This window comes from Capsicum annuum, chromosome 12 (assembly GCF_002878395.1).
Source record: "Capsicum annuum cultivar UCD-10X-F1 chromosome 12, UCD10Xv1.1, whole genome shotgun sequence".
NCBI classification, from domain to species: domain Eukaryota; kingdom Viridiplantae; phylum Streptophyta; class Magnoliopsida; order Solanales; family Solanaceae; genus Capsicum; species Capsicum annuum.
The window spans coordinates 40,970,487-40,989,812 of record NC_061122.1 but is presented as its reverse complement, the minus strand read 5'-3'; positions in this window follow the sequence as shown (position 1 = coordinate 40,989,812).

The following is a 19,326-nucleotide window of genomic DNA, read 5'->3' as shown; positions in this document are numbered from 1 at the left end:
TACATATACACTATGTGAGCTATCATAGTATCCAACATCTAGTTTCCTTATGGGAAAACCTCACATTGGTGAGGGGTGTCATACTCTTGCCAAGGAGTATAACCTAAGCTAAGTGATCACATCTGTAGCTATCACCCATATAGGAATAGGAATAATCTAATAATCTGAACCTACATTGTCTCGTAGTTCTGGGGCATGTGAACATACCCAACTCGGTGCTAAATACTACTCCCTTTAATCTATTTGTTTATTCTGTAGGAAATCCACTTTTAAAACTAGTATAAGGGTTTACAATAAAAAACCAATCATGCATCTGTTCACTGTAAACTATAATGAAACTATAAAGTGGATTCCATATGTATGCCGAGGGTCAAAAGATCAAATATTTGTTCAAAATCTGAATATAAACTAATCATGGGATGCTTAAAAGCATAATCTTCTTGAAGTATCAACATTCAAACTAGGTCTTAATAACCCATGCTTCAATTTCATGTCAAATCATCATAAAATTCATGCATAATTATGAAAGTCTTTATAATTCAATTCTAAATCTAGAAAATAATGTCACACGCATAAAAATAAGAAATTGGACATGCAATTCAACTCTAAATCACTTGTAATCTCATAATCTTCAAATAGTAATAAGTGGTTATAAACCTTAGACTAAAATTCATATAATTTCATATAAAATTCAACTTTAAAACTAATTTTGGGCACAAGGATGAAAGGATTATACTTGTTCATAACCCCACGTACCTTAATCTATAGTATATTAAAAGTGTGAAGACCCTTAGAAAAGTAATTTAAACTTGTTATCCTTCATTAAAACTCTCTTGAGACAAAACTGTCTTTTCACAATTTTTTTAATCTATAATTTAGTTTATTATTTATTATATTAACTAGACTTCCTAAAATATATGGTAGGAAAATTAATTAATATTTTCCTTTCTACTAAACTTTCTAAAATACATGGACTTCTAAAATATATTGTATGTATATATATAGTAGATGATTCATAAACCAAAAAGATATTAATTATATTTTTGGGAAAAATCACGTATCCAAATTAAAAAAGGAGACAAACTAATAATTTTTGAGGAAATTTCTTGATCAGTCGTACTCTTTTTTTTATATGCTAAAGTGAATTTTTTAAAATATATTTTTGAAAAGGAAAAAGGTGAAAACACTATAAGAAAAAAATGAAAATAACGAACAATGCTTAAAGTAAACTCTTATTCAATTATTTTTAATAAAGACTATATGTATAGTTACCAATTAATTAGTTGAGTCTCTGTTTCTTTATGTGAAATTGGGGCTTTTTTTATCTATTAAAAGTCTCTTAAATATAGAAAGAGTGGTTCACTATTAATTATGGGGACAAAAACCTACCAACATTAAAATAAAATTTGTACGTTAAATTAGAGAACTCATCTAACTTGATTCGATTGCATGTCTAGATTGGTGAGTAGTTGGTTTTCTAACCCTCAACTTTTTCGCTCAGACAAAATTAGTTGGATGAAAATCGAAGCTTTGTGATCACTATTATATTTTTTTTTATAGTTTACAAGTTGTAGATGAATGTCGGTTGGCTTTGAAGAATTTTTTGTGTAAAAGTTAGGTTTAATTATATTTTTTTTGATATCTTTATTATTATTATTATTGTTTTATTTTAATTTACAGATGCTAGATGAATGTGGGTCGGCTTTGAAAATTTTTTTAGGTAAAAGTTTGGTTCAATTGTATTATCGTAATATCTCTATTATTCTGTGGTATTTTAGAGTTTCTAGATGAATCTCGATCTATTTTAAAAAAAAATTGTGTGTAAATTTTAAGTTTAATTGTATTACTTTGATAGCACTTTTATCGTATTATTTTATTGCAGTTTACAGGTGATAGATAAATGTTTGTCAACTTTGATTTTTTTTTATGTAAAGGTTAGATTTACTTGTATTATTTTGATATCTCTATTATCGTATTATTTTGTTATTGTTTACAGGTGGTAGATGAGTTAGATGATTTTGAGAAAAATTTTGTGTGTAAAAATTAGATTTAATTGTATTATTTTGATGTCTCTACCATTGAATTATTTTGTTGGAATTTACAAATGGTAGATGAATGTCGATCGACTTTTAAAAATATTTTTAATAAAAATTAGGTTTAATAAATAAATTCCCCATCTTAACATAGTCAAAAGATATTAAATTTAATTAATATATTCATCTTTATTATTTAAACAAATATTTTGTTTAGTGTAATATTTGAACTCATTAAAGTGAAATACACGCGCAAGGCGCGTATACCTAAACTAGTATATGAATAAATGAAAAATCTTAAACATTGATTTCCTATTTGTACCCTTGAAGATTGTATATTAATGAGCTAGTTTAATGTATATTAATGCCTCAAATAACTCTCAGCTATTAGACACATCAAAAGAATCCTTACCGATCGAATTTTTCATAAGAATGTTACATCATTCAACTTCAAATGAGTATATCTTTTGCTATACTAAGAATTTTCCAGCTCACAACCCACCAAATGATAGATAATTGAATTATCTTCAACGATACCAATTTTGTCCAAATACTATACTCAAGTGAGGAGTTATTGCCTTTTTAGTGCAAAATAGTATCCCAATGTGATAAGGTCGCATCACGATGATGGCCATTTTCACGTTCATCCTTTTCCAGTGTGACACCGTGATAAGCACGACGCCACTCCAAGGGGTATTTTTGCAGTTGTCAATTTTCATTAAGGCATTGTGATAGCCATCACATCACGCCAAAAGTCCAATTGTGAATTCTCCATTTCCAGTGGCGCAACGCAATAGCACCGCATCGCGCTGCTGGAAAAAATGGGGTTTGTCAACTTTCCAGTGGCCCGATGCGATTGCACCGCATCGCGCCAAAGCCAAAAATTTGGATTGTCAGTCCCACCACTTAAATTTCAGGGACTATTTGGTCTCTTTCCAAAGCCCCTAATCCATCCAAATACTGGATTTAAGCCCTAATAAAGCATTATTTGCTCATTATTTCACTATTCTCTCAAATTAAATTAATCCCCTTTCAAGAACAAAAAACCTAGACTTCAAAAATTCAAGGTCAAATCTCAATAATTCACCATCAATTCTCATGAATTCATTAACCCAGATATGTTAAGTGTTCATCCATGGGTTCCTTCCAACCATGGAATCCAAGTATCCTCTTTTAAATTTCAAGTTGTAATCTTTGCGCGTTATAATGATTTTAAAGTATGATTTAAACCATAAATCTCCATGAATCATGACTTTACACCATGCTTACATAAAATTGTTGTTGTTATCAAACCCACATGTCTTAATATTGATATTTATTGAAATACATCATGATTAAGTGTTATTGATGTTGAGTTCATGCTATTACTCTAAGTTTTATACTATTCCCATGATTCGCTTAAACTATGAATACCAAGTGTTCGATGAAATGCCTACAAGAGTGAATTTTGAGTAAATGCTTACATATTATATCCCCAAAGTTTAGTACTAGTTTTCTATTGCTGTTATTGAGTCTTGGGGGTTATGAATAACTCAAAACTTAGTTGTTTACTTAGTCTCAATATCTTCAGAATAGTTTCAGAATATGTTATGAGCATTATTAGTTCAGTTAGTCATCATAATCAGTTAAACTTAGAACAATTTAGTATTCTGAGTAAGTTCAGTTGGGAGTTGGATTTAGCACCGAACGAGTACAGGAATGATGAATTACCTATTAGATTGGCAGCGTCGTTAGTAGCAGTCTCTTTACTCAAAAACTGCATAGACAACAAAGGATATAAGAAGTCACCCATTAATTTAGGCTTGACTACCTCCAGAGGTCAGCCATCAGTTTAGGCTTGACACCTTTAATCCTTTGGGATAGTACATCTGTATAGTAGATCCAGAAAGCTACTCAGTAACTGTGTCATGGTACTAACACCCTTCCAACTGGGGTTACAGGTTAGACCCCGATTAGCTCAGATTAGGTTATGTTGGTTAGATGATACCTACCACAGTCTCAGTCCAATAATTAGTTCTGTAATTCAATTTTAGTTACTTGACCATAGCATATAGATATCAGTGATTCAATTATTAGATTTCAGTATTTCGATATTTACAGATTACATTCATAATATGTTATATAGTTTGTCATATTTCCTTAGTACTTACCGATTTCAGGTATCCTTAGTATCTACAAATTTCATGCACCTTATTTAGTATTTCATGTTATATATATATATACATATATATATATATATTCAGATAGTTATTGTTCATGTTCATGAAACCATGCATATCATCCTACCTCATTTAGTATACCAGTACATTCAAAGTACTGATCGCACTCTTTTCTTGAACTATGATGTATCATATCATAGGTTCGGATACTCAATTCCTAGATTGCACATAGATTTTCTAAACTATCAGCTGTAGCAGTGGTAAGCACTCTATTTTGAGGATATGATTTATTTAGCCCAGATTACTTTATCAGGTTGAGTAGGTCCAAGACGAAATATATGGAATGCAAGTTTAGTGACTTGAGTTGGAAGGACGAAGTGGGGGTGAGGTTGTATTCCTAGGATGTTTGTAAGAGGGATAGTTTTAAGTATCTTGAGTCTATAATTTAGGGTAATGGCGAGATTGATGAGGATGTCTCTAAATATATTAGACCAGGTTGGATGAAGTAGAGGCTCACCTCAGGAGTGTTGTGTGATAAAAAGATGCCTCTTAAGCTTAAAGGAAAATTCTATAGAGTGGTAGTCCGGCCAGCCATGCTGTATGGAATGGAGTGTTGGCTAGTCAAGAACTCTCACATTCAACGATTGAAGGTGTCAGAAATAAGAATGTTGCATTGGATATGTGGACTTACTAGAGGTGATAAAGTTAGGAATTAGACTATCAAGGAGAAGATGGGAGTGACTTCGGTGGAGAACAAGTTGCTAGAAGATAGGCTGAGATGGTTTGGGCATATGATAAGGAAGGGTACGGATGCCCCAGTTTGTAGGTATAAGAGTTTAGCTTTTGATGGCTTTAGAAGGAGTAGAGGTAGGACAAAAAATACTGAAGGGACGTGATTATACATAACATGAAGCAGCTTCAGCTTACTGAGGACATGACCCTAGATAGGAATGTATGGAGGTAGTGGATAAGTGTAGAAGGCTAGTGTGAGTGTGTGGGTTATAGCAAGATGTTAGGAGAGCTTTTGTGTAGCCGGGTTAGTATGAATAGGACTGTGTCCATTAGTAGGAGCCCCTAGTCAGTAGAGTTTATGTGTGGTAGGTATCTTTGGGTTGTGGGTCTATGTTACTACAAGGTGGGTGTCGTATCTCTTATTTTTTATTTTGACTTACTCATATTTCTCTTATTTCATATTTCTATGATATCTATTTTTTATTACTTATTCCTTATTTATGTTATGTGATCCATCCTGCTTCATGTTTCACTATGACCTTGTGTACTATTCTCTAGCCTAAGCCGAGGGTCTATAAAAAACAACCTCTCTATTTCTTCAGAGGTAGCGGTATGGACTGTGTATATTTTACCCTCCCCAGACCTCACTTTGTGGGAATACACTAGGTCTGTAGTTGTTGTTATTGTTGTTACTTTATCAGTATCAATCATTTCCATTGAGTTTGAGTTAGTTGGGGGTCTGTGTAATGCCCCGAAAACTGGTCTCGAGATGTCATGCGGTGCTCAAGATAACGAGTAGCCTTAAATTAATCTGTCTGCCTTTTACTAGGTCTAAATCTTATAATAAAGGAAACATAGACATAAAAGTCATGCTAGATGCAGAAAACTGTCTAATTGTAATATCTGAAAATAATGTCTGAAACCTAAATACTGAATAATCTTAATCAAAACTAGCAGTCTGACAAACCTTTACTACAAATATCTAGAGAGTCACAGGGACAAACCTCCAGCTGACTCGAACTCTCTGAGAATACTGAATCGTTTAAACTGATAGCTGAAAATCTGAATAACTAAGTCCCCAAATTTTAAGGATTCACCAACTATCGGGATGTAGATGGAGATGCTCGAAATCACTCACGCTGCTGGAAATGAGCACGTGAACTTACATAATGAGACAATGTAGCACATAGACGTGTATATAGATCTGTACTTTGAAAATGTACTGAGTATATGGGGATGGATGCATAAGTAAAACATTATCTTGACATTTATATCAATTTGTAAAAGAATGCATGCTAAATATAAATGACTCACGTAAGTTGGAATATCTGAAATAATGAAATCTGTAATCATGAATAACTAATCATATTTTATAAATTTAGTAAGTCATAACATTTAGTTTTAAAATTTGAAATAGTGATTTGTTTGTAAATCATGCTACCTAAGTGTAGAAAGGACGCACGTGTGTATCTGAAATCTGAAAGCTAAAATCTGTTGCTAATATCTTTCTATAAAGCATAATCTGAGTAAAGTTGTGAGCCCTTAGACTTAGTTTTCTAAAAAGCTTTTTTGTTATTCTATTCTGTTAAGGAAGTTACTCAAAAATTGTTTATTTACTTTCACTAGCAGGGAATTTTCTTAAAAACTGTTTGTTCTAACCGACATAAGCCATGTGAGGTAATATGGAGTTCAACATCTTATTTTCCTAAGGAGAAAACCTCACGACGGGGAGAGGTGTCATACTCTTGCCAAGGAGTATAACCTAATCTAAGTGATCACATTTTTATATGTCATCCAAATAGAAATTGGAATAAATTTGAATCAGTACCTATGTTGGCTACGTAGTTCTGTGGAATATAGGGCACGCTAATCCCACACTTTCTGCTCAGTGCTTAATACTACTCCCTTTAATCTGTATGCTTATTCTATTGGAAATCTACTTTAAAAGCAAGCATAAGGTTTATTATGAACTGAATTATGCATTTGTCTAATTCAATCTGTGAGTAAAAGTATTCTGATTTTTGAAATCTGTAATAAATATGTAAAATGGATTCCAAATCTTATCTGAGGATCAAAATATCAAGGCTTTCTGAAAATCTAAAAATGCACCGATCATCTGATTCTTAAAGCATAATCTTTCTTAAAATAATAATATTCAATCTAGGGATAATAACCCATGCATCAATCTCAAGTCAAAACATCATAATGATTATGCTTGGTAATGAAAACAGTGTTAGTTCATCTCAAAATTTGAAAATTATTGCAATAGGCATGAGAATATAAAAATAGCCATGTAATTTAACTTCTAAAACACTTGAAGTCTCATAATATTGCAATTAGCGATACTGGGTATGAACCCTAATTTAAAACTCATGTATAATCATTCAAAATCATATAAGTTTGAAACAAAAACTTGGTTTTGGGCACAAAGCTGAATGAGGATACTATTTCATAAACTCCACATACCTTAATTTATGATTAGATGAAGAAAGTTGAATTTTTTATTCCTATTTGAGCTTTTGAAGATGGCCTCTTGATTATCTTGAATTGGGAACCCTTCATTTAGAGCTTTCTTGGATAAACAATGGAGGAAGTTGATTTCTTTGAGAGTAATTTTTTAAGTTCTAGGGTTTTTATTTGAGAGAGAATGGATGAAAATAAGCATAAAGTGGTTAGAACAGGCTTTAATTCCTTGTTTTGGACGAATTGGGGGCTTGAGAATTTACCAAAGAGCCCTTTTAAAATTTTCGTCAAAACTAGAAAATCCCGACTTTGCATGCCACAGTGATGCGCCACTATTGTGGTGGCTTACTAGATAAGGGACAACTAGAAAATTGGGCTCTAACACGATGCGGTGAAATCATGTTGGGCTACTAGAAAAAGAACGAGTCCCATTTTGGCCATCACTGCGATACGTCACCTCGCGATAAGCCACTGGAAAAGAACAACTAGAACCTGGAACGTCTCCACAATGCAGGCCAATAGTGGAGGTCTACTGAAATTTGACAATTTCCAGATTAGCCCTCTCCGTGATCCAATGATTGCCTAAATGGAAGACTGCTTTACTAAAAATGCCATAACTTCTCAATCGAGTATCGGATTTAGTCGAAATTGGTATCAATAGAATCCAAATTAAATTTTATACACAATGGAGGGTTTGAATCTGAAAAATTCTACATGTAATAAAAGTTATTCATTTTTGAAGCTAACCTTTGACACTCTAGGAGTGAAATTAAGCTAGGAAAAGTGCGGGGTATTAGAACATCTCCCCCTTGGGAACATTAGTCCTCGAATAAGGCTAGTTAAGCATAAAATACTGAGGAATCTGAGGTCATAGGATATTAAGAAAAATTAAAATAACTGTATGACAGAATCAAAAGCATACTGAGCTACTGAACTGATCTGCGAGTGCATGAATTTACATGAAAATAGATATATGGCTCAATCTGAGACAGGAAAAGAACTGAATAAAGGAAAATATTACCTTCGGCTAAATTTGAGTTCATGGAGAAGAGACGAGGATACTTAGTATGTATGTCTGCTTCAGCTTCCAAAGTAGCACCCTCAACGGACTGATTTCGCCACATAACTTTGATCAAGGGAACTTATTTGTTCCTTAGTCTACGGATCTGATGATCAAGAATCTCTACTGGAAGTTCTTGATATGAAAGGCTATTATGAATATTCGTGCTTTCTAGAGGAACCATAACAGCAGAATTGCCCATGCACTTCTTCAAGAAGGACACATGGAATACTGGATGAACTGAGGACAAATCTGTGGGTAGCTCAAGCTCATACGCCCCCTTTCAACACGACTCAAAATATAGAAGGGGCCTACATATCGGGGACTAATCTTCCCCTTCTTGCCAAATCTCTTCACCCTGTCATGGGTAAAACTTTCAAATACACAAGGTCATCAACCTCAAACTCAAGATCTATTCTTCTTACGTTTGCATAAGATTTCTGACGACTCTGAGTTTCTTTCAATCTCTCTTGAATCAATTAAACTTTATCCATACCTTTAAACGCCATGTCTTGCCTAATTAAAGAGGCGTTGCCAACTTCGAACCAACCAATTGGAAATCTACATCTCCACCCATAAAGATCTTCAAATAGAGCTATCTGAATACTAGAATGATAACTGTTATTATAAGCAAACTCAGTCAAAGGAAAATGGTCATCCCAACTACCTTTTAAATCAAGAACACATGCCCTCAATATGTACCTTAGAGTCTAAGTGGTCCTTTCTGCCTGACCATCTATCTGTGGAAGAAAAGATGAACTAAGATAAACTTGGGTACCAAGACCCTTCTGAAAGTCTCTCCAAAATTGAGAGGTAAACTGAGTACCCCTATCGGAGATGATGGACAAAGAAACTCTATGTAATCTAACTAACTCTGTAATATACAACTTAGCATAATCTTCAACTGTGTAGGATATGTGAACTTGTAAGAAATTCACTGACATAGTTAATCTATCTACAATAACCCAAATCGAATCATGCTAACGTCGTGAATGGGGTAATCCAGTCACAAAGTCCATATTAACCTCTTCCCACTTCCAAGTGGGTATAATAAACTCCTGCAAAGCGCCATCAGGTCTTTAGTGCTCTAACTTAACCTGTTGATAGGTTGCACAATTGGACACAAACTCTGCTATATCTTTCTTCATACCACTCCACCAATAGATTTTCCGCAAGTCGCGGTACATCTTGGTAGCACCTGTATGAATGGAATAACGCATACCATGATCTTCCACCATAATCTGTCACCTCAAAACATCAACACATAGTACACACAATCTACTTTGGTACCTTAACACACCATATCCCCATTGGGAGAAAACCTCTACCTTTTCTTCTTTAACTTACTCCATCAATTTGATCAAACTAGAATCCTTATCTTGCTTGTCTTTTACATCAGAAACTAGAGAAGATTCAAAACTACTCCAAACCCAAATATTCCCTTCAGCTGAGTCAACCAATCTGGCTAACCGGTGAACCTCTCGAACTAGCTCATTATTATCACTCTCCATCTGAGCAATACTGCCTATGGATAATCTACTAAGGGCATCTGCTACTACATTGGCCTTGCTCGAATGATACAACACACTCATATTATAATCCTTCAACAATTATAACCAAATTCTTTGATGAAGATTTAACTCACTCTGAGTAAATATGTACTACAAATTTTTGTGATTCGTAAACACTACAACATGCACTGTATAAAGATAATGTCTCCAGATTTTCGAAGAAAAGACAACAGCAGCTAACTCAAGATCATGGGTAGGGTAATTTTATTCATGGGGATTAAGTTGTCTAGAGGCATAGGCTATACCTTACCTCTGTACATCATACCAAACCCAAACATACTCTAGAGGTATCAAAATAGACCACAAAACCATCTATACTATCACGTAATGCTAAAACTAGGGCTGAAGTGAGTTGGGTCTTAAACTCTTAAAAACTCTTCTCACAGGCATCTGACCACTGAAACGAACTTTATTATAAGTCAATTTAGACATATAGGATGCAATAGAAGAGAAATCCTCAATAAAACATTTGTAATAGCATGCTAAACCCAAGAAACTTCTAATGTCAGATGAGGAAATAGGTCTAGGCCAATTTCTTACTACTTCTGTCTTTTGGGGATCAACCCTAATATCCTCACTAGAAACAATATGATCAAGAAAAGCTACTGACCTTATCTAAAATTCATATTTGCTGAATTTAGTGAACAACTGGTGATCTCTAAGAGTTTGCAATAAAATTCTAAGGTGGTCTGCATGATCTGCCTCACTACGAGAATAGACAAGAATATCATCTACAAAGACTGATAAGCATGTCTAAATACTGTTTGAACACTTTGTTCATCAAGTCCATGAAGGCGGCTGGGGCATTCGTTAGCCCGAAGGACATGACTAAAAACTCAAAATGACCATAACGGGTTCTAAAAGTTGTCTTTGGAATATCACACTTCATTACTCTATATTGATGATAGACGGATCTAAGGTCTATCTTGGAAAGGAAATTACACCTTGGAGTGGATAAAATAAGTCATCAATTCTAGGAAAAGGATATTTTGCTTTGACTATGACTTTAATTAGCTGATGATAGTCAATGCACATTCGGAAAGAACCATCTTTCGTTCGCATGAATAAGATGGGAGCGCCCTATGGTTAAACACTAGGCCTTATGAAACCTTTATCTAAAAGATCTTTGAGTTGCTCTTTCAACTCTCTAATCTTGACAAGAGACATACGATAAGAAGGAACAGAGATAGGCTGAGTATCTGGGAGAAGGTCAATACCAAATTCTATTTCCCTATTGGGAGGTACCCCTGGCAAATCTTTAGGGAAAATATTAGGAAACTCATTGACTACACTGATTGACTGAACTTTTGGATTCTCAGACTTAATGTCTTTGACTCGAACTAGCGATAGATGCACCCTTTGAAATCAACTTTCTGACTTTAATATAGGATATGAAATAACTTTTGGTAGGGACTAAATGTTCTCCCTACTCAAAGACCGGATCATCTATATATTGAAACTTTACCACTCTGGTGTGACAATCTATGGATGCATAACAAGAATAAATCCAATCTATGCCAGAATAAGATAAAAGTCAACTATATTTAGCTCTATCAAGTCTGCTAATATGATTTTATGAAGGAAAGTTATAGGACATTTTCTATAGATCTGTTTGGCAATAATTGACTCACCCACTGGTGTAGAAACCAATAAAGGTTTAGAAATTTTTTCAGGACCCACTTCAAAATTTACTACAACTAGTAGGGTCACATAAGAGAAACTTGACACTGGGTCTAACAACATATAAACATCAAGATAAAAGACACGAAGCATACCAGTAACAATATCTGGTGAATCTTCCTACTCCTGATAGGATTGTAAAGCATAAAACCAACTCTGGAACTGACTGCCACCAGTACTAGATGATGCGTCCTGAGGAGGGACTGGGCAACCTAGAGAAGCTGGTGCACTAGTAGCTTGAGTTTGGGGACTAACATCCCTATTTCCCTACTTAGCATGTGAACACTCTCTAATTCCATGACCCAACTTACCACAAACATAACAACCTTTCAACCCCAACATACACTCACCAAGATAATTCTCACCATACTTAGCATATAGAGGATAATTGGGCCTTTCACTCATACTATTCTAAGATTTAGACATAGAAAACTTACCCCACTACTCCTATCTAGCTTTTGTATAGGGAGCTCTAGCTAAATATAGGGCTGGCATAGATGAACGAATCTGAAACTATGAATGATTCTCCCTGTAGACCTAGTATGTCCATTCTCAACCTAATCGGTTCTAGCCTTCATATTACTTGTCTCTCTTTCATTTAACTTCTCTGCCTCAATCTACTAAGCATGAATCATTAATATAACAAGATATATGTTTCAATAAGTATGACAGTCATACACTCCTTGACTAATAAACTAGATACTCCAGTAAAAAACCTACTCATACTTTCCCTAGGATCAGCCATCGTACCAGGGGCATACTTAGATAACTAATTGAAGTTAAGGCAGTACTCTTTCTTTATCATTAAGCCCTGCCTCAGGTTTATAAACTCCTCTATCTTAGCTTCTCTTATTTCACACAAAAAGAACCTCTCTAGAAATGTCTAGGAATACTTGCAAACTCAGGGGGTTTGTATTCTCACCTCTACTATTTTCCACATAACCACCCAATCATATGCTACATCCTTTAATCTATAGGATGCTAAATCTACACTCTTCTCTTCAAAAATATGCATAATTTGGGTGATTTTCTTCTTCTCATCTAAATAAAGTTGTAGGTCCTTACCTACTTTTGACCCAAAACACTCCGACAGATTCATTTTTATAAAGTCTCGAATGCTGGCTACTGCTAAATCCCTATTATGCTAAAGTGGGATTATCGTCTGATAGTTGTCCTAAATATTAGCAGTCACAACTTAGGCCAACACTTGAAAAGCAACCCTAAATTTAGCATGGGATACATTCTCATTCAGAGGGTCAGTAGGCTGGGGTGGCTGATTATCATTTTTGTAGGAATTAGCTCGACGAGAAGACATATTCAACTATCACATAAGAATGAACACGGGTTAATATTTGATAGAGATATTTTAAGAATAATAGATCATGAAAGAAAGAGATGATTTCCTAAAATATCCCATTACTCTTGCTCATAAATGTGGCGCGCTCCACACCCATGATCAAGACTCTATATAACGCGGCGTGTATGACTCCCTAGGATCTAATACTAAGTTTGTAACACCTAGAAACCTGGTCTCAAGATATCACACAATGCTCCGAATTATGAGTAACCTTAAGCTAACCTTATCTACCTTCTACTAGATTAGAATCTCATAATAAAGGAAACATAGACATAAAAGTCATGCTATATGTGGAAAACTATCTAATTGTAATATCTAGGAATAGTTTCTAAAACCTTAATACTAAATAATCTAAATCAAAACTAGCAGTCAGACAAGCCTCTACTACTAATATCTAGACAGTCACTAAGACAAACCCCCAGCTAACTTGAACTATCTGTAAATACTGAATCATCTAAATTGATAAGCTAAAAATCTTAATAACCAAGTCCCCAAACTATGAGGACTCACTAACTGTCGGGATATATATAGAGATGCTCAAAATCATTCACGCTGCTGGAACTGAGCACCTGAACCTACATTATGAGACAATGTAGCACATAGATGTATCTTTAGATCTATACTTTTAGGATGTACTGAGTATATGGGGGTGGATGCATAAATAAAACATTATCTCAATATTTATATCAATTTGCAAAAGAATGCATGCTAAATGTAAATGACTCACATAAGCTGAATATCTGAAATACTAAAATTTATAATCATGAATAACAAATCATACTTTGTAAGTCTAGTAAGTCATAACATTTAGTTCAAAAAGTTGTACTAGTATTCTGTTTGTAAATCATGCTGCCTAAGTGTAGAAAGGACTCACGTCTATATCTAAAATATTAAAGATGAAATCTGTAGCTAATATCATTCTGTAAGGCATAATCTAAATAAAGTTGTGAGCCTTTACACTTAGTTTTCTAAAAATCTTTTCTGTTATTCTATTCAGTTAAGAAACTTACCCAAAAGTAATTTATTTACTTTAACTAGAAGGGAATTTTCTTAAAAACTGTTTTGCAAGGGAGGTTCTTCTAACCGACATAAACCATGTGAGCTAACATGGAGTCCAAACTTGTTTTGTGGAAGATAGGGTAAACTAATTCCACACTTCCTTCTCAGTGGTAAATACTACTCCCTTTAATCTGTATGCTCATTCTATGGGAAATCTACTTTAAAAGCAAGCATAAGGGTTATTACAAAACCAATTACGCATTTATCTATTTCAATATCTGAATAAAACTATTTTGATTTTTTAAATTTGTAATAAATCTGTAAAGTGGATTCCAAATCTAATCTGAGGATCAAAAGATCAAGGCTTTCTAAAAATCTAAAAGTAAACTGATCATCTGATGCTTAAAATCTTTATTGAAATAATAATATTCAATCTTGGAATAATGACCTATGCATCAATCTCAAATCAAAACATCATAATAATCATGCTTGGTAATGAAAATAATGATACCTCATCTCAAAATCTAGAAATTACAGCAATAGGCATGAAAATATAAAAATAGTCATGCAATTCAACTTCTAAAACACTTGAAATCTCATAATCTTACAATTAGCAATAATGGGTATGAACCCTAACTTAAAAATTATGTATAATCATTCAAAATCATATAAATTTGAAATAAAAACTCAGTTTTAGGCACAAGGATTAAAGAGGATCCTTATTCACAAATGCCACATGCCTTAATTTATTATTAGATAAAGAAATTTGAATTTTTGATTCCTATTTGAGATTTTGAAGATGGGCTCTTGATTATCTTGTATTGGGAACCCTTAATTTAGAGCTTTCTTGGAGAAATAATGGAGGAAATAGATTTCTTGGAGAGTAAATTTTTAAGCTCTAGGTTTTTTTTAGAGAGAATGGATAAAAATAAGCATAAAGTTCTTAGAATATGCTTTAATTCCTTGTTTTGGATGAATTAGGGGCTTGGGAATTGACCAAAGAGCCCTTTTAAAATTTTTGTCGGAACTGGAAAATCCTTACTTTGCATGCCACCGCGATGTGCCACTATTGTCGTGACTCACTAGATAAGGGACAAATGGGAAATCAGGCTACAATGTGATGCAAAGAAATTGCGTTGGGCCACTAGAAAAGGGATGAGTCCCATTTTGTCCGTGACTGTGACATGCCACCATCGCAGTGAGCCACTGGAAAAGGACAACTGGGACCTGGAACTTCTCTGCGATGTGGGCCAATCACAGAGGTCCACTAAAAATTGACAATCGCCAAATTATCCATCTCCGCAATGTGATGCTTGCCTAAATGGCATACTATTTTACTAAAAATTCCATAACATCTCAACCGAGTATCAGATTTTGTCAACATTGATATCAATGGAAAGCTAATTTAATTTTCTACACAATGGAGGGTTTGAATATTGAAAATTCTATATGTAATAAAAGCTATTCTTTTTTTAAGATAACCTTTGACATTCTAGGAGCAAAATTAAGCTAGGAAAAGTACGGGGTATTATATTTTGTCCCATCATCTCCTCAGTCAGTCAGTATAAGCTCTTCAGACTATTTCAGATTGTTAATCGATTTCTTAGATTTTAGTTTTTATTATCAAATATTTTTATCAGTATTATTTGTTTTTTACATATTTTATCAGACTTATGACTCGAAACCTTATGGCATTCCTCAGTTAAATTCTGTATATATATTATGTCATTATTATTTTTACTCAGTGCTCAGAGCAGATACCAGCTCATGGGTTAGCTTGTGGTTCCTTCGGAATGTAACCGCTATGTGACACCTAGGGTGTACTCTTGGGGCATTACAAACTTGGTATTAGAATCTTGTGCATGGGTGTGAAGCATGCCACACTTATGGACAAGAGGCAACAAGGTATTTTAGGGAAAGTTTCCCTTCTTTCAGTGTTTATCTCATGCGACTCATCATAATGCTCAAGTTAAACTCTCTGTCTAATATATACTTCTTTTTGTTTATAGAATATGCCTCCCAAAAATACAAACGGAAGAAGAAACATAAATCAGTCAGCACCGCCACCCATTCAGGAAGATCCCCTGAATGAGCATGTTTCTCATGTAGAGTTCAGAGCTACATTCACTGCTCTGTCTCACTCTGTAGCGGCTTAGAATAGATAGCCAGCCGCTATTCTGGCCAGCCCAGTGGCCAATACTAGTATACCAAGGATTCCAAACTTTACCTGAATAAATCCTCCTCTATTTTTGGGATCCAAATCTGAATAGGATCCCCAGGAATTCTTAGACATGATGCAAAATGTAACAAATATTATAGGGGTAACTGCTAGTGAGAGTGTTGAGTTAGTGATGTATAAGCAGATGCTAACATATTTGGGGCCTTTAACTGAGAATAATTGCAAATTCTTAAGCAACTTTTGTTATTTTTTATTGGTTTCTCTTTGATATTGCAATAAAAGTCAAGATACAAGAGAACCAGCAATAACGATGGTAAAAAAGTTGATTTTTGAGTAAGTAGAGATGGAAGTATCGCTAACAACTTATCTGATAAGTTGTCGGCCTTGTGATAAGTTATTAGATGTACTGTTAGCCTTAGATAGAGAATGGACTTCAGCTGGAATACGTGATAACATCTGTGATAGCCCGTCAGAGCTGTGATAAGCCATCAGGCTCATTGTCAGGCTTGGGTAGTGCTTGAGTAATTAAAGTAAAGATGTGATGACATCAGTGATAAGTCGTCAAAGGTATGATAAGCCATAAAGCCTCATCGTCAACCTAAGGCAGAGATTGTCAAAGAGTAGAGGAGATGACGACATTCCTAATAAGTTATCAGACTCCAAAAAATCCATCACCCATGATATTATCTATTCGAGAAAAAAGAAGTGATCTATGATTTTGTTTCCATAATTAGGCTGAAGTATTTAACAACAAGTTCTAGGGTTTTCATTCATCATCTTGATCATCTTGAAACGGCTAGAACTTATTCTAAAGGAGTTCACCTCTCTTTGTGGACTCTTAACTTAGAATTCAATTTTCAACTCTTTGATTTGGTTGCGGCAATTTTCTCTTGAACTTAGAAGAGAATCAACTTCATACTTCATCTTTTGTAAGTTTAGTTACTTTGAATGATAATTATAATTTTTGCTATCTCTTTCTTTCTCATGTGGAACTAAACCCACAACTAGGGTTGTGGGATCTATGATTATTCCCCAATGGATTTAATAGTTGTTTAGGGTTTTAGTGATTGTGGGGACATCTTGATAATTCCTTTATTATGATTGTTATTTATTAGTTGCAAACAATAAATCCCGCCTTATGTTCATATGCTCGAACTGAGAAATAAACTAAAGGTAGTGAATTATCAATAATGGGAAGGTTAAGCTCTCATCTAATGATTAATAATGTAACAGGATTCATCAACTTGAGATAAAATCAGTATGAATAGAATGATTTCCTAAGTTCCAGAGAATTAGGGAGTTTAACATCTAAGTAGGCTGAGAAACACTTAGATGGACTATCGAAACTGATAATTTGGTGTTTCCCAAAAGTCATGAGAATCCAGTACTACAACTATTATTCAATAGGGGATATCTAATCATAGTGATCACAACTCTAGTTTATCTATATCATTGATTTGAAATATTGCAGTTTAAGATTTGAGTTCTAAGGCGAATTGAAGAGTTAATAACTTTTGTTCAATCATTAAAAACCCCCCATTTTATCTTTCATTTGTTTGAATTCAACTTATAGCTATAGTTTCAAATTAGTTTAACCGTCACTCACATTATTCGTCATGGATTCGACCCTGAATCCAAAGTTGGGTAAACATATTAATGACGACCGCCTTGCACTAAATTGGCGTGCAAGTTGAGTGTTATCAAAAATAGCGCCATTGTGGGGTACAATTTGGCGTATTGAGTAGGTTTGGTATTTTAGCCTACTTTCTTTAATTCAAACTTGTAAATATTTATTTTTAGTTTTCTTTTATTTGTTGTGTTAAGTAGATTTTTATTTTAGTTTACTCATTACTATGGCATCGTGGCATGAACATGAGTTTGGTGGTTGGAAATCTTATCTTGATGATCCATGTCCATATTGTGATTGAACTCACTTTTGGAAAGATTGTAGATATGGTCCTTGGAGAGAGATGTGTTCACCATCTCCATCCTACCAGGAGTATTATTGTTATTTATATGTTGGTCAAGATGGACGCTGGAGTGATTGCACAAATACCCCCCCCCCCTATTACGCTAACCCAAATTTTTGTTCTTTTTATGAGTTTGACAGGTCTTACAGTCAAGAAAAAGAAGACCAAAGCACTGGGAAGAGTGGCATTGAAGCTATGTTTCAACGAATGTTGGATCTCCAGAAAGAAACATATGATATCATATGTTATATGTGTCAAGACATGAAGCCAATCATTCATGAGGAGATGGATATAGAGGTCAATCATTCAAATCATTCTTCTATATTATGTTTAGATGATATCTTGTCTATGGAATCATTTAAAATAATGGAAAAGTGTGAAGATAAGGAGCAAGAACCCTATATTGATGTTGGGATTGATGATGAGAAACCCTCGGTGATTTCCCAACCAACCAAACCAACCATGAGAGATGATGCCAATATTGAGAAAATGGTTCTAGAGGCAAAAGAATAAACCAAGCCAATCTCTTATAAAGAATCTAGCCCAATTCAGGGTGAAGAGGTCAAGAAGAATGCAACTTCAAAATTAGGGAGAAGACCTCACACAAATCACTTTTCAGCATTATGCTTGGTGGATATGATGAAAGTTGAATCACCCAAGCAAATGATGAATTTTGGAAATAAAGAAGAAAATTACTACATTTTGAAGTTTTTCATGCCGAAAGGGTTTAATACAACCCCAATCTTGAAGGCCAAGAAGCTTAAAGATTGATGTCCATTTAATGGCTTTTTTAATATTCTCACCGTTACCAAATGAGCCTACACAAAAGTTTGATATCAAAAGTTGGTTAGAGGTTCAAGTCTTCGAAGTGGCATGATAGAACTTTCCTTACCATGCCCTCATATTTTCCCAATGCACCTAAAATATGTAATGATCAAACGATGGGCTGACGATTCAAATCTTCTAAGTGGAGGAAGAAAGGATGAAGCACTTTTAAGGTACCTTGATAAATTCTGAGTAGTCAAGATAACCTAGTCATGATGCGACATTAAATTAGGCGCTGCTTGGGAGGCAACCCAAGGTATTTTGTTGTTTGTATTTGTATTATGTGATTGACATCAAA